At 28.2% G+C, this 23,316-nt stretch overlaps 18 non-coding genes across 18 annotated transcripts; all 18 read right to left on the reverse strand.

Moving 5' to 3' along the window:
* Positions 1 to 976: 976 nt before the first annotated feature.
* TRNAR-UCG (transfer RNA arginine (anticodon UCG)) lies at positions 977 to 1,049 on the reverse strand. Its single transcript has one exon. It is a non-coding gene; the product is annotated as a tRNA-Arg (tRNA).
* Positions 1,050 to 3,221: 2,172 nt separating this feature from the next.
* On the reverse strand, positions 3,222 to 3,294 carry TRNAR-UCG (transfer RNA arginine (anticodon UCG)). Its single transcript has one exon. It is a non-coding gene; the product is annotated as a tRNA-Arg (tRNA).
* Positions 3,295 to 3,966: 672 nt separating this feature from the next.
* On the reverse strand, positions 3,967 to 4,039 carry TRNAQ-UUG (transfer RNA glutamine (anticodon UUG)). The gene has a single exon. It is a non-coding gene; the product is annotated as a tRNA-Gln (tRNA).
* A 2,179-nt stretch (positions 4,040 to 6,218) lies between these two features.
* On the reverse strand, positions 6,219 to 6,291 carry TRNAQ-UUG (transfer RNA glutamine (anticodon UUG)). The gene has a single exon. It is a non-coding gene; the product is annotated as a tRNA-Gln (tRNA).
* A 672-nt stretch (positions 6,292 to 6,963) lies between these two features.
* TRNAQ-UUG (transfer RNA glutamine (anticodon UUG)) lies at positions 6,964 to 7,036 on the reverse strand. Its single transcript has one exon. It is a non-coding gene; the product is annotated as a tRNA-Gln (tRNA).
* Positions 7,037 to 7,704: 668 nt separating this feature from the next.
* On the reverse strand, positions 7,705 to 7,777 carry TRNAR-UCG (transfer RNA arginine (anticodon UCG)). Its single transcript has one exon. It is a non-coding gene; the product is annotated as a tRNA-Arg (tRNA).
* A 672-nt stretch (positions 7,778 to 8,449) lies between these two features.
* On the reverse strand, positions 8,450 to 8,522 carry TRNAR-UCG (transfer RNA arginine (anticodon UCG)). Its single transcript has one exon. It is a non-coding gene; the product is annotated as a tRNA-Arg (tRNA).
* Positions 8,523 to 9,193: 671 nt separating this feature from the next.
* Positions 9,194 to 9,266, reverse strand: TRNAR-UCG (transfer RNA arginine (anticodon UCG)). The gene has a single exon. It is a non-coding gene; the product is annotated as a tRNA-Arg (tRNA).
* A 1,902-nt stretch (positions 9,267 to 11,168) lies between these two features.
* On the reverse strand, positions 11,169 to 11,241 carry TRNAR-UCG (transfer RNA arginine (anticodon UCG)). Its single transcript has one exon. It is a non-coding gene; the product is annotated as a tRNA-Arg (tRNA).
* Positions 11,242 to 11,913: 672 nt separating this feature from the next.
* Positions 11,914 to 11,986, reverse strand: TRNAQ-UUG (transfer RNA glutamine (anticodon UUG)). Its single transcript has one exon. It is a non-coding gene; the product is annotated as a tRNA-Gln (tRNA).
* Positions 11,987 to 14,163: 2,177 nt separating this feature from the next.
* On the reverse strand, positions 14,164 to 14,236 carry TRNAR-UCG (transfer RNA arginine (anticodon UCG)). Its single transcript has one exon. It is a non-coding gene; the product is annotated as a tRNA-Arg (tRNA).
* A 1,419-nt stretch (positions 14,237 to 15,655) lies between these two features.
* On the reverse strand, positions 15,656 to 15,728 carry TRNAR-UCG (transfer RNA arginine (anticodon UCG)). The gene has a single exon. It is a non-coding gene; the product is annotated as a tRNA-Arg (tRNA).
* A 672-nt stretch (positions 15,729 to 16,400) lies between these two features.
* Positions 16,401 to 16,473, reverse strand: TRNAR-UCG (transfer RNA arginine (anticodon UCG)). The gene has a single exon. It is a non-coding gene; the product is annotated as a tRNA-Arg (tRNA).
* A 671-nt stretch (positions 16,474 to 17,144) lies between these two features.
* TRNAR-UCG (transfer RNA arginine (anticodon UCG)) lies at positions 17,145 to 17,217 on the reverse strand. The gene has a single exon. It is a non-coding gene; the product is annotated as a tRNA-Arg (tRNA).
* A 1,902-nt stretch (positions 17,218 to 19,119) lies between these two features.
* TRNAR-UCG (transfer RNA arginine (anticodon UCG)) lies at positions 19,120 to 19,192 on the reverse strand. Its single transcript has one exon. It is a non-coding gene; the product is annotated as a tRNA-Arg (tRNA).
* A 672-nt stretch (positions 19,193 to 19,864) lies between these two features.
* TRNAQ-UUG (transfer RNA glutamine (anticodon UUG)) lies at positions 19,865 to 19,937 on the reverse strand. The gene has a single exon. It is a non-coding gene; the product is annotated as a tRNA-Gln (tRNA).
* A 2,177-nt stretch (positions 19,938 to 22,114) lies between these two features.
* On the reverse strand, positions 22,115 to 22,187 carry TRNAR-UCG (transfer RNA arginine (anticodon UCG)). The gene has a single exon. It is a non-coding gene; the product is annotated as a tRNA-Arg (tRNA).
* Positions 22,188 to 22,861: 674 nt separating this feature from the next.
* Positions 22,862 to 22,934, reverse strand: TRNAQ-UUG (transfer RNA glutamine (anticodon UUG)). Its single transcript has one exon. It is a non-coding gene; the product is annotated as a tRNA-Gln (tRNA).
* Between the last annotated feature and the right edge of the window lie 382 nt (positions 22,935 to 23,316).

Raw genomic sequence — 23,316 nt, forward strand, 5'->3', positions numbered from 1 at the left:
TGTTTAGTATTCCACAATACCCAAGCCTAGAATTTTGAGAAACCTTAAATCAACTTAAAGATACATTGACTGCTGTGCAATCTACAAAGTTTGCTAAATAGTTTAAAGAACAAAGGTTTTGAGATATTTTACTTTGAGCTGTGTTTGTTCTGATTTCATTATTATATTCCTTACAAAATATTTCATCTTAATGAAAAAAATACAGTATAAACAAATAACATTGTATGCAATGACCACGAAGGGACTCGAGCCCTCAATCTTCTGATCTGAAGACAGACGCATTATCCATTAGGCCACATGGTCAATGTCTGTCCAAAGATTAACGCCTAAGAAAGTATAGTAATATAAAGATTCAAGTAAAAAACATATTTGTTTTGTTTCTTTGAGACAACTGTATTGGATAATCTTACACTCAGATGACAAACTTTAATCCAACAATAATTTCAATTATTAATTCTGAATAAAACTAATATTGTTTAGTATTCTACAATTTTCCATTCAAGAAGTTTGAGAAACCTTAAACAAACTGAGAAATACATTTAATGTTTGATGTGCCTTCTACAAAGTTTACTGAATAGTTTAAAGACCAAAAGGTTAGAGATTCTTCACTTTGAATCATGTTTTATCTGATTTCATTATTATAATCCAAACATAAGATGTTATCTTTATCTAAAAATATATACACTTAGATGTCAAACTTTGATCCAACAATAATTTTAGTTATTGATTCTGAAAGAAAATAATAATGTTTAGTATTCCACAATACCCAAGCCTAGAATTTTGAGAAACCTTAAATCAACTTAAAGATACATTGACTGCTGTGCAATCTACAAAGTTTGCTTTATAGTTTAAAGAACAAAGGTTTTGAGATATTTAACTTTGAGCTGTGTTTGTTCTGATTTCATTATTATATTCCTTACAAAATATTTCATCTTAATGAAAAAAATACAGTATAAACAAATAACATTGAATCCAATGACCACGAAGGGACTCGAACCATCAATCTTCTGATCCGAAGTCAGACACCTTATCCATTAGGCCACATGGTCAATGTCTATCCAAAGATTAACGCCTAAGAAAGTATAGTAACATAAAGATACAAGTAAAAAACATATTTGTTTTGTTTCTTTGAGACAACTGTTTTGGATAATCTTACACTCAGATGACAAACTTTAATCCATCAATAATTTAAATTATTAATTCTGAATAAAACTAATATTGTTTAGAATTCTACAATACCCCATTCAAGAATTTTGAGAAACCTTAAACAAACTGAGAAATATATTTAATGGTTGATGTGCAATCTACAAAGTTTACTGAATAGTTTAAAGACCAAAGGGTTAGAGATTCTTCACTTTGAATCATGTTTGATCTGATTTCATTATTAAAATCCAAACATAAGATGTTATCTTTATATAAAAATATATACACCTAGATGACAAACTTTGATCCAACAATAATTTTAGTTATTGATTCTGAAAGAAAATAATAATGTTTAGTATTCCACAATATCCAAACGTAGAATTTTGAGAAACCTTAAATCAACTTAAAGATACATTGACTGCTGTGCAATCTACAAAGTTTGCTAGATAGTTTAAAGAACAAAGGTTTTGAGATATTTTACTTTGAGCTGTGTTTGTTCTGATTTCATTATTATATTCCTTACAAAATATTTCATCTTAATGAAAAAAATACAGTATAAACAAATAACATTGAATCCAATGACCACGAAGGGACTCGAATCCTCAATCTTCTGATCCGAAGTCAGATGCCTTATTCATTAGGCAAGGTGGTCACTGTTTGTCAATATATTAATGCCTAAGAAAGTATAGTAACATAAAGATTCAAGTAAAAAACATATTTGTTTTTTTCTTTGAGACAACTGTTTTGGATAATCTTACACTCAGATGACAAACTTTAATCCAACAATAATTTCAATTATTAATTCTGAATAAAACTAATATTGTTTAGTATTCTACAATACCCCATTCAAGAAGTTTGAGAAACCTTAAACAAACTGAGAAATATATTTAATGGTTGATGTGCAATCTACAAAGTTTACTGACTAGTTTAAAGACCAAAGGGTTAGAGATTCTTCACTTTGAATCATGTTTTTTTTCATTAAGATTAAATCCAAACATAAGATGTTATCTTTATGTAAAAATATATACACCTAGATGACAAACTTTGATCCAACAATAATTTTAGTTATTGATTCTGAAAGAAAATAATAATGTTTAGTATTCCACAATACCCAAGCCTAGAATTTTGAGAAACCTTAAATCAACTTAAAGATACATTGACTGCTGTGCAATCTACAAAGTTTGCTAAATAGTTTAAAGAACAAAGGTTTTGAGATATTTTACTTTGAGCTATTTTACTTTGAGCTGTGTTTGTTCTGATTTCATTATTATATTCCTTACAAAATATTTCATCTTAAGGAAAAAAATACAGTATAAACAAATAACATTGAATGCAATGACCACGAAGGAACTCGAACCATCAATCTTCTGAGCCGAAGTCAGACGCCTTATCCATTAGGCAACCTGGTCAATGTCTGTCCAAAGATTAACGCCTAAGAAAGTATAGTAACATAAAGATACAAATAAAAAACATATTTGTTTTGTTTCTTTGAGACAACTGTTTTGGATAATCTTACACTCAGATGACAAACTTTAATCCAACAATAATTTCAATTATTAATTCTGAATAAACTAATATTGTTTAGTATTTTACAATACCCCATTCAAGAAGTTTGAGAAACCTTAAACAAACTGAGAAATATATTTAATGGTTGATGTGCAATCTACAAAGTTTACTGAATAGTTTAAAGACCAAAGGGTTAGAGATTCTTCACTTTGAATCATGTTTGATCTGATTTCATTATTAAAATCCAAACATAAGATGTTATCTTTATCTAAAAATATATACACCTAGATGACAAACTTTGATCCAACAATAATTTTAGTTATTGATTTTGAAAGAAAATAATGTTTAGTATTCCACAATACCCAAGCCTAGAATTTTGAGAAACCTTAAATCAACATAAAGACACATTGACTGCTGTGCAATCTACAAAGTTTGCTAAATAGTTTAAAGAACAAAGGTTTTGAGATATTTTACTTTGAGCTGTGTTTGTTCTGATTTCATTATTATATTCCTTACAAAATATTTCATCTTAATGAAAAAAATATAGTATAAACAAATAACATTGAATGCAATGACCACGAAGGGACTTGAACCCTCAATCTTCTGATCCGAAGTCAGACGCCTTATCCATTAGGCCACGTGGTCAATGTCTGTCCAAAGATTAACGCCTAAAAAAGTATAGTAATAAAAAGATTCAAGTAAAAAACATATTTGTTTTGTTTCTTTGAGACAACTGTATTGGATAATCTTACACTCAGATGACAAACTTTAATCCAACAATAATTTCAATTATTAATTCTGAATAAAACTAATATTGTTTAGTATTCTACAATACCCCATTCAAGAAGTTTGAGAAACCTTAAACAAACAGAAATACATTTAATGGTTGATGTGCCTTCTACAAAGTTTACTGAATAGTTTAAAGACCAAAAGGTTAGAGATTCTTTAGTTTGAATCATGTTTGATCTGATTTCATTATTATAATCCAAACATAAGATGTTATCTTTATGTAAAAATATATACACCTAGATGACAAACTTTAATCCAACAATAATTTTAGTTATTGATTCTGAAAGAAAATAATAATGTTTAGTATTCCACAATACCCAAGCCTAGAATTTTGAGAAACCTTAAATCAACTTAAAGATACATTGACTGCTGTGCAATCTACAAAGTTTGCTAAATAGTTTAAAGAACAAAGGTTTTCAGATATTTTACTTTGAGCTGTGTTTGTTCTAATTTCATTATTATATTCCTTACAAAATATTTAATCTTAATGAAAAAAAATACAGTATAAACAAATAACATTGAATGCAATGACCACGAAGGGACTCGAACCCTCAATCTTCTGATGCAAAGTCAGACACCTTATCCATTAGGCCACGTGGTCACTGTTTGTCAATATATTAATGCCTAAGAAAGTATAGTAACATAAAGATTCAAGTAAAAAACATATTTGTTTTTTTCTTTGAGACAACTGTTTTGGATAATCTTACACTCAGATGACAAACTTTAATCCAACAATAATTTTAATTATTAATTCTGAATAAAACTAATATTGTTTAGTATTCTACAATACCCCATTCAAGAAGTTTGAGAAACCTTAAACAAACTGAGAAATATATTTAATGGTTGATGTGCAATCTACAAAGTTTACTGAATAGTTTAAAGACCAAAGGGTTAGAGATTCTTCACTTTGAATCATGTTTGATCTGATTTCATTATTAAAATCCAAACATAAGATGTTATCTTTATATAAAAATATATACACCTAGATGACAAACTTTGATCCAACAATAATTTTAGTTATTGATTCTGAAAGAAAATAATAATGTTTAGTATTCCACAATATCCAAACGTAGAATTTTGAGAAACCTTAAATCAACTTAAAGATACATTGACTGCTGTGCAATCTACAAAGTTTGCTAGATAGTTTAAAGAACAAAGGTTTTGAGATATTTTACTTTGAGCTGTGTTTGTTCTGATTTCATTATTATATTCCTTACAAAATATTTCATCTTAATGAAAAAAATACAGTATAAACAAATAACATTGAATCCAATGACCACGAAGGGACTCGAATCCTCAATCTTCTGATCCGAAGTCAGACGCCTTATTCATTAGGCAAGGTGGTCACTGTTTGTCAATATATTAATGCCTAAGAAAGTATAGTAACATAAAGATTCAAGTAAAAAACATATTTGTTTTTTTCTTTGAGACAACTGTTTTGGATAATCTTACACTCAGATGACAAACTTTAATCCAACAATAATTTCAATTATTAATTCTGAATAAAACTAATATTGTTTAGTATTCTACAATACCCCATTCAAGAAGTTTGAGAAACCTTAAACAAACTGAGAAATATATTTAATGGTTGATGTGCAATCTACAAAGTTTACTGAATAGTTTAAAGACCAAAGGGTTAGAGATTCTTCACTTTGAATCATGTTTGATCTGATTTCATTATTAAAATCCAAACATAAGATGTTATCTTTATGTAAAAATATATACACCTAGATGACAAACTTTGATCCAACAATAATTTTAGTTATTGATTCTGAAAGAAAATAATAATGTTTAGTATTCCACAATACCCAAGCCTAGAATTTTGAGAAACCTTAAATCAACTTAAAGATACATTGACTGCTGTGCAATCTACAAAGTTTGCTAAATAGTTTAAAGAACAAAGGTTTTGAGATATTTTACTTTGAGCTATTTTACTTTGAGCTGTGTTTGTTCTGATTTCATTATTATATTCCTTACAAAATATTTCATTTTAAGGAAAAAAATACAGTATAAACAAATAACATTGAATGCAATGACCACGAAGGAACTCGAACCATCAATCTTCTGAGCCGAAGTCAGACGCCTTATCCATTAGGCAACCTGGTCAATGTCTGTCCAAAGATTAACGCCTAAGAAAGTATAGTAACATAAAGATACAAATAAAAAACATATTTGTTTTGTTTCTTTGAGACAACTGTTTTGGATAATCTTACACTCAGATGACAAACTTTAATCCAACAATAATTTCAATTATTAATTCTGAATAAAACTAATATTGTTTAGTATTCTACAATACCCCATTCAAGAAGTTTGAGAAACCTTAAACAAACTGAGAAATATATTTAATGGTTGATGTGCAATCTACAAAGTTTACTGAATAGTTTAAAGACCAAAGGGTTAGAGATTCTTTAGTTTGAATCATGTTTGATCTGATTTCATTATTATAATCCAAACATAAGATGTTATCTTTATGTAAAAATATATACACCTAGATGACAAACTTTAATCCAACAATAATTTTAGTTATTGATTCTGAAAGAAAATAATAATGTTTAGTATTCCACAATACTCAAGCCTAGAATTTTGAGAAACCTTAAATCAACTTAAAGATACATTGACTGCTGTGCAATCTACAAAGTTTGCTAAATAGTTTAAAGAACAAAGGTTTTCAGATATTTTACTTTGAGCTGTGTTTGTTCTAATTTCATTATTATATTCCTTACAAAATATTTAATCTTAATGAAAAAAAATACAGTATAAACAAATAACATTGAATGCAATGACCACGAAGGGACTCAAACCCTCAATCTTCTGATGCAAAGTCAGACACCTTATCCATTAGGCCACGTGGTCACTGTTTGTCAATATATTAATGCCTAAGAAAGTATAGTAACATAAAGATTCAAGTAAAAAACATATTTGTTTTTTTCTTTGAGACAACTGTTTTGGATAATCTTACACTCAGATGACAAACTTTAATCCAACAATAATTTTAATTATTAATTCTGAATAAAACTAATATTGTTTAGTATTCTACAATACCCCATTCAAGAAGTTTGAGAAACCTAAAACAAACTGAGAAATATATTTAATGGTTGATGTGCAATCTACAAAGTTTACTGAATAGTTTAAAGACCAAAGGGTTAGAGATTATTCACTTTGAATCATGTTTGATCTGATTTCATTATTAAAATCCAAACATAAGATGTTATCTTTATATAAAAATATATACACCTAGATGACAAACTTTGATCCAACAATAATTTTAGTTATTGATTCTGAAAGAATATAATAATGTTTAGTATTCCACAATACCCAAGCCTAGAATTTTGAGAAATCTTAAATCAACTTAAAGATACATTGACTGCTGTGCAATCTACAAAGTTTGCTAAATAGTTTAAAGAACAAAGGTTTTCAGATTTTTTACTTTGAGCTGTGTTTGTTCTGATTTCATTATTATATTCCTTACAAAATATTTCATCTTAATGAAAAAAATACAGTATAAACAAACAACACTGAATCCAATGACCACGAAGGGACTCGAACCCTCAATCTTCTGATCCAAAGTCAGATGCCTTATCCATTAGGCCACGTGGTCACCGTGTGTCCAAAGATTAACACCTAAGAAAGTATAGTAATATAAAGATTCAAGTAAAAAACATTTGTTTTGTTTCTTTGAGACAACTGTTTTGGATAATCTTACACTCAGATGACAAACTTTAATCCAACAATAATTTCAATTATTAATTCTGAATAAAACTAATATTGTTTAGTATTCTACAATACCCCATTCAAGAAGTTTGAGAAACCTAAAACAAACTGAGAAATATATTTAATGGTTGATGTGCAATCTACAAAGTTTACTGAATAGTTTAAAGACCAAAGGGTTAGAGATTCTTCACTTTGAATCATGTTTGATCTGATTTCATTATTAAAATCCCAACATAAGATGTTATCTTTATGTAAAAATATATACACCTAGATGACAAACTTTGATCCAACAATAATTTTAGTTATTGATTCTGAAAGAATATAATGTTTAGTATTCCACAATACCCAAGCCTAGAATTTTGAGAAATCTTAAATCAACTTAAAGATACATTGACTGCTGTGCAATCTACAAAGTTTGCTAAATAGTTTAAAGAACAAAGGTTTTGAGATATTTTACTTTGAGCTGTGTTTGTTCTGATTTCATTATTATATTCCTTACAAAATATTTCATCTTAAAGAAAAAAATACAGTATAAACAAATAACATTGAATCCAATGACCACGAAGGGACTCGAACCCTCAATCTTCTGATCCGAAGTCAGACGCCTTATCCATTAGGCCACGTGGTCACTCTTTGTCAATATATCAATGCCTAAGATAGTATAGTAACATAAAGATTCAAGTAAAAAACATATTTGTTTTTTTCTTTGAGACAACTGTTTTGGATAATCTTACACTCAGATGACAAACTTTAATGCAACAATAATTTCAATTATTAATTCTGAATAAAACTAATATTGTTTAGTATTCTACAATACCCCATTCAAGAAGTTTTAGAAACCTTAAACAAACTGAGAAATATATTTAATGGTTGATGTGCAATCTACAAAGTTTACTGAATAGTTTAAAGACCAAAGGGTTAGAGATTCTTCACTTTGAATCATGTTTGATCTGATTTCATTATTAAAATCCAAACATAAGATGTTATCTTTATGTAAAAATATATACACCTAGATGACAAACTTTGATCCAACAATAATTTTAGTTATTGATTCTGAAAGAAAATAATAATGTTTAGTATTCCACAATACCCAAGCCTAGAATTTTGAGAAACCTAAAATCAACTTAAAGATACATTGACTGCTGTGCAATCTACAAAGTTTGCTAAATAGTTTAAAGAACAAAGGTTTTGAGATATTTTACTTTGAGCTGTGTTTGTTCTGATTTCATTATTATATTCCTTACAAAATATTTCATCTTAATGAAAAAAATACAGTATAAACAAATAACATTGAATCCAATGACCACGAAGGGACTCAAACCCTCAATCTTCTGATCCGAAGTCAGACGCCTTATCCATTAGGCCACGTGGTCACTCTTTGTCAATATATCAATGCCTAAGATAGTATAGTAACATAAAGATTCAAGTAAAAAACATATTTGTTTTTTTCTTTGAGACAACTGTTTTGGATAATCTTACATTCAGATGACAAACTTTAATGCAACAATAATTTCAATTATTAATTCTGAATAAAACTAATATTGTTTAGTATTCTACAATACCCCATTCAAGAAGTTTGAGAAACCTTAAACAAACTGAGAAATATATTTAATGGTTGATGTGCAATCTACAAAGTTTACTGAATAGTTTAAAGACCAAAGGGTTAGAGATTCTTCACTTTGAATCATGTTTGATCTGATTTCATTATTAAAATCCAAACATAAGATGTTATCTTTATGTAAAAATATATACACCTAGATGACAAACTTTGATCCAACAATAATGTTAGTTATTGATTCTGAAAGAAAATAATAATGTTTAGTATTCCACAATACCCAAGCCTAGAATTTTGAGAAACCTTAAATCAACTTATAGATATATTGACTGCTGTGCAATCTACAAAGTTTGCTAAATAGTTTAAAGAACAAAGGTTTTGAGATATTTAACTTTGAGCTGTGTTTGTTCTGATTTCATTATTATATTCCTTACAAAATATTTCATCTTAATGAAAAAACACAGTATAAACAAATAACATTGAATGCAATGACAACGAAGGGACTCGAACCCTCAATCTTCTGATCCGAAGTCAGACGCCTTATCCATTAGGCCACGTGGTCAATGTCTGTCCAAAGATTAACGCCTAAGAAAGTATAGTAATATAAAGATTCATGTAAAAAACATATTTGTTTTGTTTCTTTGAGACAACTGTTTTGGATAATCTTACACTCAGATGACAAACTTTGATCCAACAACAATTTTAGTTATTGATTCTGAAAGAAAATAATAATGTTTAGTATTCCACAATACCCAAACCTAGAATTTTGAGAAACCTTAAATCAACTTAAAGATACATTGACTGCTGTGCAATCTACAAAGTTTGCTAGATAGTTTAAAGAACAAAGGTTTTGAGATATTTTACTTTGAGCTGTGTTTGTTCTGATTTCATTATTATATTCCTTACAAAATATTTCATCTTAATGAAAAAAATACAGTATAAACAAATAACATTGAATCCAATGACCACGAAGGGACTCGAATCCTCAATCTTCTGATCCGAAGTCAGATGCCTTATTCATTAGGCAAGGTGGTCACTGTTTGTCAATATATTAATGCCTAAGAAAGTATAGTAACATAAAGATTCAAGTAAAAAACATATTTGTTTTTTTCTTTGAGACAACTGTTTTGGATAATCTTACACTCAGATGACAAACTTTAATCCAACAATAATTTCAATAATTAATTCTGAATAAAACTAATATTGTTTAGTATTCTACAATACCCCATTCAAGAAGTTTGAGAAACCTTAAACAAACTGAGAAATATATTTAATGGTTGATGTGCAATCTACAAAGTTTACTGACTAGTTTAAAGACCAAAGGGTTAGAGATTCTTCACTTTGAATCATGTTTGATCTGATTTCATTATTAAAATCCAAACATAAGATGTTATCTTTATGTAAAAATATATACACCTAGATGACAAACTTTGATCCAACAATAATTTTAGTTATTGATTCTGAAAGAAAATAATAATGTTTAGTATTCCACAATACCCAAGCCTAGAATTTTGAGAAACCTTAAATCAACTTAAAGATACATTGACTGCTGTGCAATCTACAAAGTTTGCTAAATAGTTTAAAGAACAAAGGTTTTGAGATATTTTACTTTGAGCTATTTTACTTTGAGCTGTGTTTGTTCTGATTTCATTATTATATTCCTTACAAAATATTTCATCTTAAGGAAAAAAATACAGTATAAACAAATAACATTGAATGCAATGACCACGAAGGAACTCGAACCATCAATCTTCTGAGCCGAAGTCAGACGCCTTATCCATTAGGCAACCTGGTCAATGTCTGTCCAAAGATTAACGCCTAAGAAAGTATAGTAACATAAAGATACAAATAAAAAACATATTTGTTTTGTTTCTTTGAGACAACTGTTTTGGATAATCTTACACTCAGATGACAAACTTTAATCCAACAATAATTTCAATTATTAATTCTGAATAAACTAATATTGTTTAGTATTTTACAATACCCCATTCAAGAAGTTTGAGAAACCTTAAACAAACTGAGAAATATATTTAATGGTTGATGTGCAATCTACAAAGTTTACTGAATAGTTTAAAGACCAAAGGGTTAGAGATTCTTCACTTTGAATCATGTTTGATCTGATTTCATTATTAAAATCCAAACATAAGATGTTATCTTTATCTAAAAATATATACACCTAGATGACAAACTTTGATCCAACAATAATTTTAGTTATTGATTTTGAAAGAAAATAATGTTTAGTATTCCACAATACCCAAGCCTAGAATTTTGAGAAACCTTAAATCAACATAAAGACACATTGACTGCTGTGCAATCTACAAAGTTTGCTAAATAGTTTAAAGAACAAAGGTTTTGAGATATTTTACTTTGAGCTGTGTTTGTTCTGATTTCATTATTATATTCCTTACAAAATATTTCATCTTAATGAAAAAAATATAGTATAAACAAATAACATTGAATGCAATGACCACGAAGGGACTTGAACCCTCAATCTTCTGATCCGAAGTCAGACGCCTTATCCATTAGGCCAAGTGGTCAATGTCTGTCCAAAGATTAACGTCTAAAAAAGTATAGTAATAAAAAGATTCAAGTAAAAAACATATTTGTTTTGTTTCTTTGAGACAACTGTATTGGATAATCTTACACTCAGATGACAAACTTTAATCCAACAATAATTTCAATTATTAATTCTGAATAAAACTAATATTGTTTAGTATTCTACAATACCCCATTCAAGAAGTTTGAGAAACCTTAAACAAACAGAAATACATTTAATGGTTGATGTGCCTTCTACAAAGTTTACTGAATAGTTTAAAGACCAAAAGGTTAGAGATTCTTTAGTTTGAATCATGTTTGATCTGATTTCATTATTATAATCCAAACATAAGATGTTATCTTTATGTAAAAATATATACACCTAGATGACAAACTTTAATCCAACAATAATTTTAGTTATTGATTCTGAAAGAAAATAATAATGTTTAGTATTCCACAATACCCAAGCCTAGAATTTTGAGAAACCTTAAATCAACTTAAAGATACATTGACTGCTGTGCAATCTACAAAGTTTGCTAAATAGTTTAAAGAACAAAGGTTTTCAGATATTTTACTTTGAGCTGTGTTTGTTCTAATTTCATTATTATATTCCTTACAAAATATTTAATCTTAATGAAAAAAAATACAGTATAAACAAATAACATTGAATGCAATGACCACAAAGGGACTCGAACCCTCAATCTTCTGATGCAAAGTCAGACACCTTATCCATTAGGCCACGTGGTCACTGTTTGTCAATATATTAATGCCTAAGAAAGTATAGTAACATAAAGATTCAAGTAAAAAACATATTTGTTTTTTTCTTTGAGACAACTGTTTTGGATAATCTTACACTCAGATGACAAACTTTAATCCAACAATAATTTTAATTATTAATTCTGAATAAAACTAATATTGTTTAGTATTCTACAATACCCCATTCAAGAAGTTTGAGAAACCTTAAACAAACTGAGAAATATATTTAATGGTTGATGTGCAATCTACAAAGTTTACTGAATAGTTTAAAGACCAAAGGGTTAGAGATTCTTCACTTTGAATCATGTTTGATCTGATTTCATTATTAAAATCCAAACATAAGATGTTATCTTTATATAAAAATATATACACCTAGATGACAAACTTTGATCCAACAATAATTTTAGTTATTGATTCTGAAAGAAAATAATAATGTTTAGTATTCCACAATATCCAAACGTAGAATTTTGAGAAACCTTAAATCAACTTAAAGATACATTGACTGCTGTGCAATCTACAAAGTTTGCTAGATAGTTTAAAGAACAAAGGTTTTGAGATATTTTACTTTGAGCTGTGTTTGTTCTGATTTCATTATTATATTCCTTACAAAATATTTCATCTTAATGAAAAAAATACAGTATAAACAAATAACATTGAATCCAATGACCACGAAGGGACTCGAATCCTCAATCTTCTGATCCGAAGTCAGACGCCTTATTCATTAGGCAAGGTGGTCACTGTTTGTCAATATATTAATGCCTAAGAAAGTATAGTAACATAAAGATTCAAGTAAAAAACATATTTGTTTTTTTCTTTGAGACAACTGTTTTGGATAATCTTACACTCAGATGACAAACTTTAATCCAACAATAATTTCAATTATTAATTCTGAATAAAACTAATATTGTTTAGTATTCTACAATACCCCATTCAAGAAGTTTGAGAAACCTTAAACAAACTGAGAAATATATTTAATGGTTGATGTGCAATCTACAAAGTTTACTGAATAGTTTAAAGACCAAAGGGTTAGAGATTCTTCACTTTGAATCATGTTTGATCTGATTTCATTATTAAAATCCAAACATAAGATGTTATCTTTATGTAAAAATATATACACCTAGATGACAAACTTTGATCCAACAATAATTTTAGTTATTGATTCTGAAAGAAAATAATAATGTTTAGTATTCCACAATACCCAAGCCTAGAATTTTGAGAAACCTTAAATCAACTTAAAGATACATTGACTGCTGTGCAATCTACAAAGTTTGCTAAATAGTTTAAAGAACAAAGGTTTTGAGATATTTTACTTTGAGCTATTTTACTTTGAGCTGTGTTTGTTCTGATTTCATTATTATATTCCTTACAAAATATTTCATCTTAAGGAAAAAAATACAGTATAAACAAATAACATTGAATGCAATGACCACGAAGGAACTCGAACCATCAATCTTCTGAGCCGAAGTCAGACGCCTTATCCATTAGGCAACCTGGTCAATGTCTGTCCAAAGATTAACGCCTAAGAAAGTATAGTAACATAAAGATACAAATAAAAAACATATTTGTTTTGTTTCTTTGAGACAACTGTTTTGGATAATCTTACACTCAGATGACAAACTTTAATCCAACAATAATTTCAATTATTAATTCTGAATAAACTAATATTGTTTAGTATTTTACAATACCCCATTCAAGAAGTTTGAGAAACCTTAAACAAACTGAGAAATATATTTAATGGTTGATGTGCAATCTACAAAGTTTACTGAATAGTTTAAAGACCAAAGGGTTAGAGATTCTTCACTTTGAATCATGTTTGATCTGATTTCATTATTAAAATCCAAACATAAGATGTTATCTTTATCTAAAAATATATACACCTAGATGACAAACTTTGATCCAACAATAATTTTAGTTATTGATTCTGAAAGAAAATAATAATGTTTAGTATTCCACAATACCCAAGCCTAGAATTTTGAGAAACCTTAAATCAACATAAAGATACATTGACTGCTGTGCAATCTACAAAGTTTGCTAAATAGTTTAAAGAACAAAGGTTTTGAGATATTTTACTTTGAGCTGTGTTTGTTCTGATTTCATTATTATATTCCTTACAAAATATTTCATCTTAATGAAAAAAATATAGTATAAACAAATAACATTGAATGCAATGACCACGAAAGGACTTGAACCCTCAATCTTCTGATCCGAAGTCAGACGCCTTATCCATTAGGCCACGTGGTCAATGTCTGTCCAAAGATTAACGCCTAAAAAAGTATAGTAATAAAAAGATTCAAGTAAAAAACATATTTGTTTTGTTTCTTTGAGACAACTGTATTGGATAATCTTACACTCAGATGACAAACTTTAATCCAACAATAATTTCAATTATTAATTCTGAATAAAACTAATATTGTTTAGTATTCTACAATACCCCATTCAAGAAGTTTGAGAAACCTTAAACAAACTGAGAAATATATTTAATGGTTGATGTGCAATCTACAAAGTTTACTGAATAGTTTAAAGACCAAAGGGTTAGAGATTCTTTAGTTTGAATCATGTTTGATCTGATTTCATTATTATAATCCAAACATAAGATGTTATCTTTATGTAAAAATATATACACCTAGATGACAAACTTTAATCCAACAATAATTTTAGTTATTGATTCTGAAAGAAAATAATAATGTTTAGTATTCCACAATACTCAAGCCTAGAATTTTGAGAAACCTTAAATCAACTTAAAGATACATTGACTGCTGTGCAATCTACAAAGTTTGCTAAATAGTTTAAAGAACAAAGGTTTTCAGATATTTTACTTTGAGCTGTGTTTGTTCTAATTTCATTATTATATTCCTTACAAAATATTTAATCTTAATGAAAAAAAATACAGTATAAACAAATAACATTGAATGCAATGACCACGAAGGGACTCAAACCCTCAATCTTCTGATGCAAAGTCAGACACATTATCCATTAGGCCACGTGGTCACTGTTTGTCAATATATTAATGCCTAAGAAAGTATAGTAACATAAAGATTCAAGTAAAAAACATATTTGTTTTTTTCTTTGAGACAACTGTTTTGGATAATCTTACACTCAGATGACAAACTTTAATCCAACAATAATTTTAATTATTAATTCTGAATAAAACTAATATTGTTTAGTATTCTACAATACCCCATTCAAGAAGTTTGAGAAACCTTAAACAAACTGAGAAATATATTTAATGGTTGATGTGCAATCTACAAAGTTTACTGAATAGTTTAAAGACCAAAGGGTTAGAGATTATTCACTTTGAATCATGTTTGATCTGATTTCATTATTAAAATCCAAACATAAGATGTTATCTTTATATAAAAATATATACACCTAGATGACAAACTTTGATCCAACAATAATTTTAGTTATTGATTCTGAAAGAATATAATAATGTTTAGTATTCCACAATACCCAAGCCTAGAATTTTGAGAAATCTTAAATCAACTTAAAGATACATTGACTGCTGTGCAATCTACAAAGTTTGCTAAATAGTTTAAAGAACAAAGGTTTTCAGATTTTTTACTTTGAGCTGTGTTTGTTCTGATTTCATTATTATATTCCTTACAAAATATTTCATCTTAATGAAAAAAATACAGTATAAACAAACAACACTGAATCCAATGACCACGAAGGGACTCGAACCCTCAATCTTCTGATCCGAAGTCAGACGCCTTATCCATTAGGCCACGTGGTCACTCTTTGTCAATATATCAATGCCTAAGATAGTATAGTAACATAAAGATTCAAGTAAAAAACATATTTGTTTTTTTCTTTGAGACAACTGTTTTGGATAATCTTACACTCAGATGACAAACTTTAATGCAACAATAATTTCAATTATTAATTCTGAATAAAACTAATATTGTTTAGTATTCTACAATACCCCATTCAAGAAGTTTTAGAAACCTTAAACAAACTGAGAAATATATTTAATGGTTGATGTGCAATCTACAAAGTTTACTGAATAGTTTAAAGACCAAAGGGTTAGAGATTCTTCACTTTGAATCATGTTTGATCTGATTTCATTATTAAAATCCAAACATAAGATGTTATCTTTATGTAAAAATATATACACCTAGATGACAAACTTTGATCCAACAATAATTTTAGTTATTGATTCTGAAAGAAAATAATAATGTTTAGTATTCCACAATACCCAAGCCTAGAATTTTGAGAAACCTAAAATCAACTTAAAGATACATTGACTGCTGTGCAATCTACAAAGTTTGCTAAATAGTTTAAAGAACAAAGGTTTTGAGATATTTTACTTTGAGCTGTGTTTGTTCTGATTTCATTATTATATTCCTTACAAAATATTTCATCTTAATGAAAAAAATACAGTATAAACAAATAACATTGAATCCAATGACCACGAAGGGACTCAAACCCTCAATCTTCTGATCCGAAGTCAGACGCCTTATCCATTAGGCCACGTGGTCACTCTTTGTCAATATATCAATGCCTAAGATAGTATAGTAACATAAAGATTCAAGTAAAAAACATATTTGTTTTTTTCTTTGAGACAACTGTTTTGGATAATCTTACATTCAGATGACAAACTTTAATGCAACAATAATTTCAATTATTAATTCTGAATAAAACTAATATTGTTTAGTATTCTACAATACCCCATTCAAGAAGTTTGAGAAACCTTAAACAAACTGAGAAATATATTTAATGGTTGATGTGCAATCTACAAAGTTTACTGAATAGTTTAAAGACCAAAGGGTTAGAGATTCTTCACTTTGAATCATGTTTGATCTGATTTCATTATTAAAATCCAAACATAAGATGTTATCTTTATGTAAAAATATATACACCTAGATGACAAACTTTGATCCAACAATAATGTTAGTTATTGATTCTGAAAGAAAATAATAATGTTTAGTATTCCACAATACCCAAGCCTAGAATTTTGAGAAACCTTAAATCAACTTATAGATATATTGACTGCTGTGCAATCTACAAAGTTTGCTAAATAGTTTAAAGAACAAAGGTTTTGAGATATTTAACTTTGAGCTGTGTTTGTTCTGATTTCATTATTATATTCCTTACAAAATATTTCATCTTAATGAAAAAACACAGTATAAACAAATAACATTGAATGCAATGACAACGAAGGGACTCGAACCCTCAATCTTCTGATCCGAAGTCAAACGCCTTATCCATTAGGCCACGTGGTCAATGTCTGTCCAAAGATTAACGCCTAAGAAAGTATAGTAATATAAAGATTCATGTAAAAAACATATTTGTTTTGTTTCTTTGAGACAACTGTTTTGGATAATCTTACACTCAGATGACAAACTTTGATCCAACAACAATTTTAGTTATTGATTCTGAAAGAAAATAATAATGTTTAGTATTCCACAATACCCAAACCTAGAATTTTGAGAAACCTTAAATCAACTTAAAGATACATTGACTGCTGTGCAATCTACAAAGTTTGCTAGATAGTTTAAAGAACAAAGGTTTTGAGATATTTTACTTTGAGCTGTGTTTGTTCTGATTTCATTATTATATTCCTTACAAAATATTTCATCTTAATGAAAAAAATACAGTATAAACAAATAACATTGAATCCAATGACCACGAAGGGACTCGAATCCTCAATCTTCTGATCCGAAGTCAGATGCCTTATTCATTAGGCAAGGTGGTCACTGTTTGTCAATATATTAATGCCTAAGAAAGTATAGTAACATAAAGATTCAAGTAAAAAACATATTTGTTTTTTTCTTTGAGACAACTGTTTTGGATAATCTTACACTCAGATGACAAACTTTAATCCAACAATAATTTCAATAATTAATTCTGAATAAAACTAATATTGTTTAGTATTCTACAATACCCCATTCAAGAAGTTTGAGAAACCTTAAACAAACTGAGAAATATATTTAATGGTTGATGTGCAATCTACAAAGTTTACTGACTAGTTTAAAGACCAAAGGGTTAGAGATTCTTCACTTTGAATCATGTTTGATCTGATTTCATTATTAAAATCCAAACATAAGATGTTATCTTTATGTAAAAATATATACACCTAGATGACAAACTTTGATCCAACAATAATTTTAGTTATTGATTCTGAAAGAAAATAATAATGTTTAGTATTCCACAATACCCAAGCCTAGAATTTTGAGAAACCTTAAATCAACTTAAAGATACATTGACTGCTGTGCAATCTACAAAGTTTGCTAAATAGTTTAAAGAACAAAGGTTTTGAGATATTTTACTTTGAGCTATTTTACTTTGAGCTGTGTTTGTTCTGATTTCATTATTATATTCCTTACAAAATATTTCATCTTAAGGAAAAAAATACAGTATAAACAAATAACATTGAATGCAATGACCACGAAGGAACTCGAACCATCAATCTTCTGAGCCGAAGTCAGACGCCTTATCCATTAGGCAACCTGGTCAATGTCTGTCCAAAGATTAACGCCTAAGAAAGTATAGTAACATAAAGATACAAATAAAAAACATATTTGTTTTGTTTCTTTGAGACAACTGTTTTGGATAATCTTACACTCAGATGACAAACTTTAATCCAACAATAATTTCAATTATTAATTCTGAATAAACTAATATTGTTTAGTATTTTACAATACCCCATTCAAGAAGTTTGAGAAACCTTAAACAAACTGAGAAATATATTTAATGGTTGATGTGCAATCTACAAAGTTTACTGAATAGTTTAAAGACCAAAGGGTTAGAGATTCTTCACTTTGAATCATGTTTGATCTGATTTCATTATTAAAATCCAAACATAAGATGTTATCTTTATCTAAAAATATATACACCTAGATGACAAACTTTGATCCAACAATAATTTTAGTTATTGATTTTGAAAGAAAATAATGTTTAGTATTCCACAATACCCAAGCCTAGAATTTTGAGAAACCTTAAATCAACATAAAGACACATTGACTGCTGTGCAATCTACAAAGTTTGCTAAATAGTTTAAAGAACAAAGGTTTTGAGATATTTTACTTTGAGCTGTGTTTGTTCTGATTTCATTATTATATTCCTTACAAAATATTTCATCTTAATGAAAAAAATATAGTATAAACAAATAACATTGAATGCAATGACCACGAAGGGACTTGAACCCTCAATCTTCTGATCCGAAGTCAGACGCCTTATCCATTAGGCCAAGTGGTCAATGTCTGTCCAAAGATTAACGTCTAAAAAAGTATAGTAATAAAAAGATTCAAGTAAAAAACATATTTGTTTTGTTTCTTTGAGACAACTGTATTGGATAATCTTACACTCAGATGACAAACTTTAATCCAACAATAATTTCAATTATTAATTCTGAATAAAACTAATATTGTTTAGTATTCTACAATACCCCATTCAAGAAGTTTGAGAAACCTTAAACAAACAGAAATACATTTAATGGTTGATGTGCCTTCTACAAAGTTTACTGAATAGTTTAAAGACCAAAAGGTTAGAGATTCTTTAGTTTGAATCATGTTTGATCTGATTTCATTATTATAATCCAAACATAAGATGTTATCTTTATGTAAAAATATATACACCTAGATGACAAACTTTAATCCAACAATAATTTTAGTTATTGATTCTGAAAGAAAATAATAATGTTTAGTATTCCACAATACCCAAGCCTAGAATTTTGAGAAACCTTAAATCAACTTAAAGATACATTGACTGCTGTGCAATCTACAAAGTTTGCTAAATAGTTTAAAGAACAAAGGTTTTCAGATATTTTACTTTGAGCTGTGTTTGTTCTAATTTCATTATTATATTCCTTACAAAATATTTAATCTTAATGAAAAAAAATACAGTATAAACAAATAACATTGAATGCAATGACCACAAAGGGACTCGAACCCTCAATCTTCTGATGCAAAGTCAGACACCTTATCCATTAGGCCACGTGGTCACTGTTTGTCAATATATTAATGCCTAAGAAAGTATAGTAACATAAAGATTCAAGTAAAAAACATATTTGTTTTTTTCTTTGAGACAACTGTTTTGGATAATCTTACACTCAGATGACAAACTTTAATCCAACAATAATTTTAATTATTAATTCTGAATAAAACTAATATTGTTTAGTATTCTACAATACCCCATTCAAGAAGTTTGAGAAACCTTAAACAAACTGAGAAATATATTTAATGGTTGATGTGCAATCTACAAAGTTTACTGAATAGTTTAAAGACCAAAGGGTTAGAGATTCTTCACTTTGAATCATGTTTGATCTGATTTCATTATTAAAATCCAAACATAAGATGTTATCTTTATATAAAAATATATACACCTAGATGACAAACTTTGATCCAACAATAATTTTAGTTATTGATTCTGAAAGAAAATAATAATGTTTAGTATTCCACAATATCCAAACGTAGAATTTTGAGAAACCTTAAATCAACTTAAAGATACATTGACTGCTGTGCAATCTACAAAGTTTGCTAGATAGTTTAAAGAACAAAGGTTTTGAGATATTTTACTTTGAGCTGTGTTTGTTCTGATTTCATTATTATATTCCTTACAAAATATTTCATCTTAATGAAAAAAATACAGTATAAACAAATAACATTGAATCCAATGACCACGAAGGGACTCGAATCCTCAATCTTCTGATCCGAAGTCAGACGCCTTATTCATTAGGCAAGGTGGTCACTGTTTGTCAATATATTAATGCCTAAGAAAGTATAGTAACATAAAGATTCAAGTAAAAAACATATTTGTTTTTTTCTTTGAGACAACTGTTTTGGATAATCTTACACTCAGATGACAAACTTTAATCCAACAATAATTTCAATTATTAATTCTGAATAAAACTAATATTGTTTAGTATTCTACAATACCCCATTCAAGAAGTTTGAGAAACCTTAAACAAACTGAGAAATATATTTAATGGTTGATGTGCAATCTACAAAGTTTACTGAATAGTTTAAAGACCAAAGGGTTAGAGATTCTTCACTTTGAATCATGTTTGATCTGATTTCATTATTAAAATCCAAACATAAGATGTTATCTTTATGTAAAAATATATACACCTAGATGACAAACTTTGATCCAACAATAATTTTAGTTATTGATTCTGAAAGAAAATAATAATGTTTAGTATTCCACAATACCCAAGCCTAGAATTTTGAGAAACCTTAAATCAACTTAAAGATACATTGACTGCTGTGCAATCTACAAAGTTTGCTAAATAGTTTAAAGAACAAAGGTTTTGAGATATTTTACTTTGAGCTATTTTACTTTGAGCTGTGTTTGTTCTGATTTCATTATTATATTCCTTACAAAATATTTCATCTTAAGGAAAAAAATACAGTATAAACAAATAACATTGAATGCAATGACCACGAAGGAACTCGAACCATCAATCTTCTGAGCCGAAGTCAGACGCCTTATCCATTAGGCAACCTGGTCAATGTCTGTCCAAAGATTAACGCCTAAGAAAGTATAGTAACATAAAGATACAAATAAAAAACATATTTGTTTTGTTTCTTTGAGACAACTGTTTTGGATAATCTTACACTCAGATGACAAACTTTAATCCAACAATAATTTCAATTATTAATTCTGAATAAACTAATATTGTTTAGTATTTTACAATACCCCATTCAAGAAGTTTGAGAAACCTTAAACAAACTGAGAAATATATTTAATGGTTGATGTGCAATCTACAAAGTTTACTGAATAGTTTAAAGACCAAAGGGTTAGAGATTCTTCACTTTGAATCATGTTTGATCTGATTTCATTATTAAAATCCAAACATAAGATGTTATCTTTATCTAAAAATATATACACCTAGATGACAAACTTTGATCCAACAATAATTTTAGTTATTGATTCTGAAAGAAAATAATAATGTTTAGTATTCCACAATACCCAAGCCTAGAATTTTGAGAAACCTTAAATCAACATAAAGATACATTGACTGCTGTGCAATCTACAAAGTTTGCTAAATAGTTTAAAGAACAAAGGTTTTGAGATATTTTACTTTGAGCTGTGTTTGTTCTGATTTCATTATTATATTCCTTACAAAATATTTCATCTTAATGAAAAAAATATAGTATAAACAAATAACATTGAATGCAATGACCACGAAAGGACTTGAACCCTCAATCTTCTGATCCGAAGTCAGACGCCTTATCCATTAGGCCACGTGGTCAATGTCTGTCCAAAGATTAACGCCTAAAAAAGTATAGTAATAAAAAGATTCAAGTAAAAAACATATTTGTTTTGTTTCTTTGAGACAACTGTATTGGATAATCTTACACTCAGATGACAAACTTTAATCCAACAATAATTTCAATTATTAATTCTGAATAAAACTAATATTGTTTAGTATTCTACAATACCCCATTCAAGAAGTTTGAGAAACCTTAAACAAACTGAGAAATATATTTAATGGTTGATGTGCAATCTACAAAGTTTACTGAATAGTTTAAAGACCAAAGGGTTAGAGATTCTTTAGTTTGAATCATGTTTGATCTGATTTCATTATTATAATCCAAACATAAGATGTTATCTTTATGTAAAAATATATACACCTAGATGACAAACTTTAATCCAACAATAATTTTAGTTATTGATTCTGAAAGAAAATAATAATGTTTAGTATTCCACAATACTCAAGCCTAGAATTTTGAGAAACCTTAAATCAACTTAAAGATACATTGACTGCTGTGCAATCTACAAAGTTTGCTAAATAGTTTAAAGAACAAAGGTTTTCAGATATTTTACTTTGAGCTGTGTTTGTTCTAATTTCATTATTATATTCCTTACAAAATATTTAATCTTAATGAAAAAAAATACAGTATAAACAAATAACATTGAATGCAATGACCACGAAGGGACTCAAACCCTCAATCTTCTGATGCAAAGTCAGACACCTTATCCATTAGGCCACGTGGTCACTGTTTGTCAATATATTAATGCCTAAGAAAGTATAGTAACATAAAGATTCAAGTAAAAAACATATTTGTTTTTTTCTTTGAGACAACTGTTTTGGATAATCTTACACTCAGATGACAAACTTTAATCCAACAATAATTTTAATTATTAATTCTGAATAAAACTAATATTGTTTAGTATTCTACAATACCCCATTCAAGAAGTTTGAGAAACCTTAAACAAACTGAGAAATATATTTAATGGTTGATGTGCAATCTACAAAGTTTACTGAATAGTTTAAAGACCAAAGGGTTAGAGATTATTCACTTTGAATCATGTTTGATCTGATTTCATTATTAAAATCCAAACATAAGATGTTATCTTTATATAAAAATATATACACC

This window comes from Pseudophryne corroboree, chromosome 8, assembly GCF_028390025.1.
Source record: "Pseudophryne corroboree isolate aPseCor3 chromosome 8, aPseCor3.hap2, whole genome shotgun sequence".
NCBI classification, from domain to species: Eukaryota; Metazoa; Chordata; class Amphibia; order Anura; family Myobatrachidae; genus Pseudophryne; species Pseudophryne corroboree.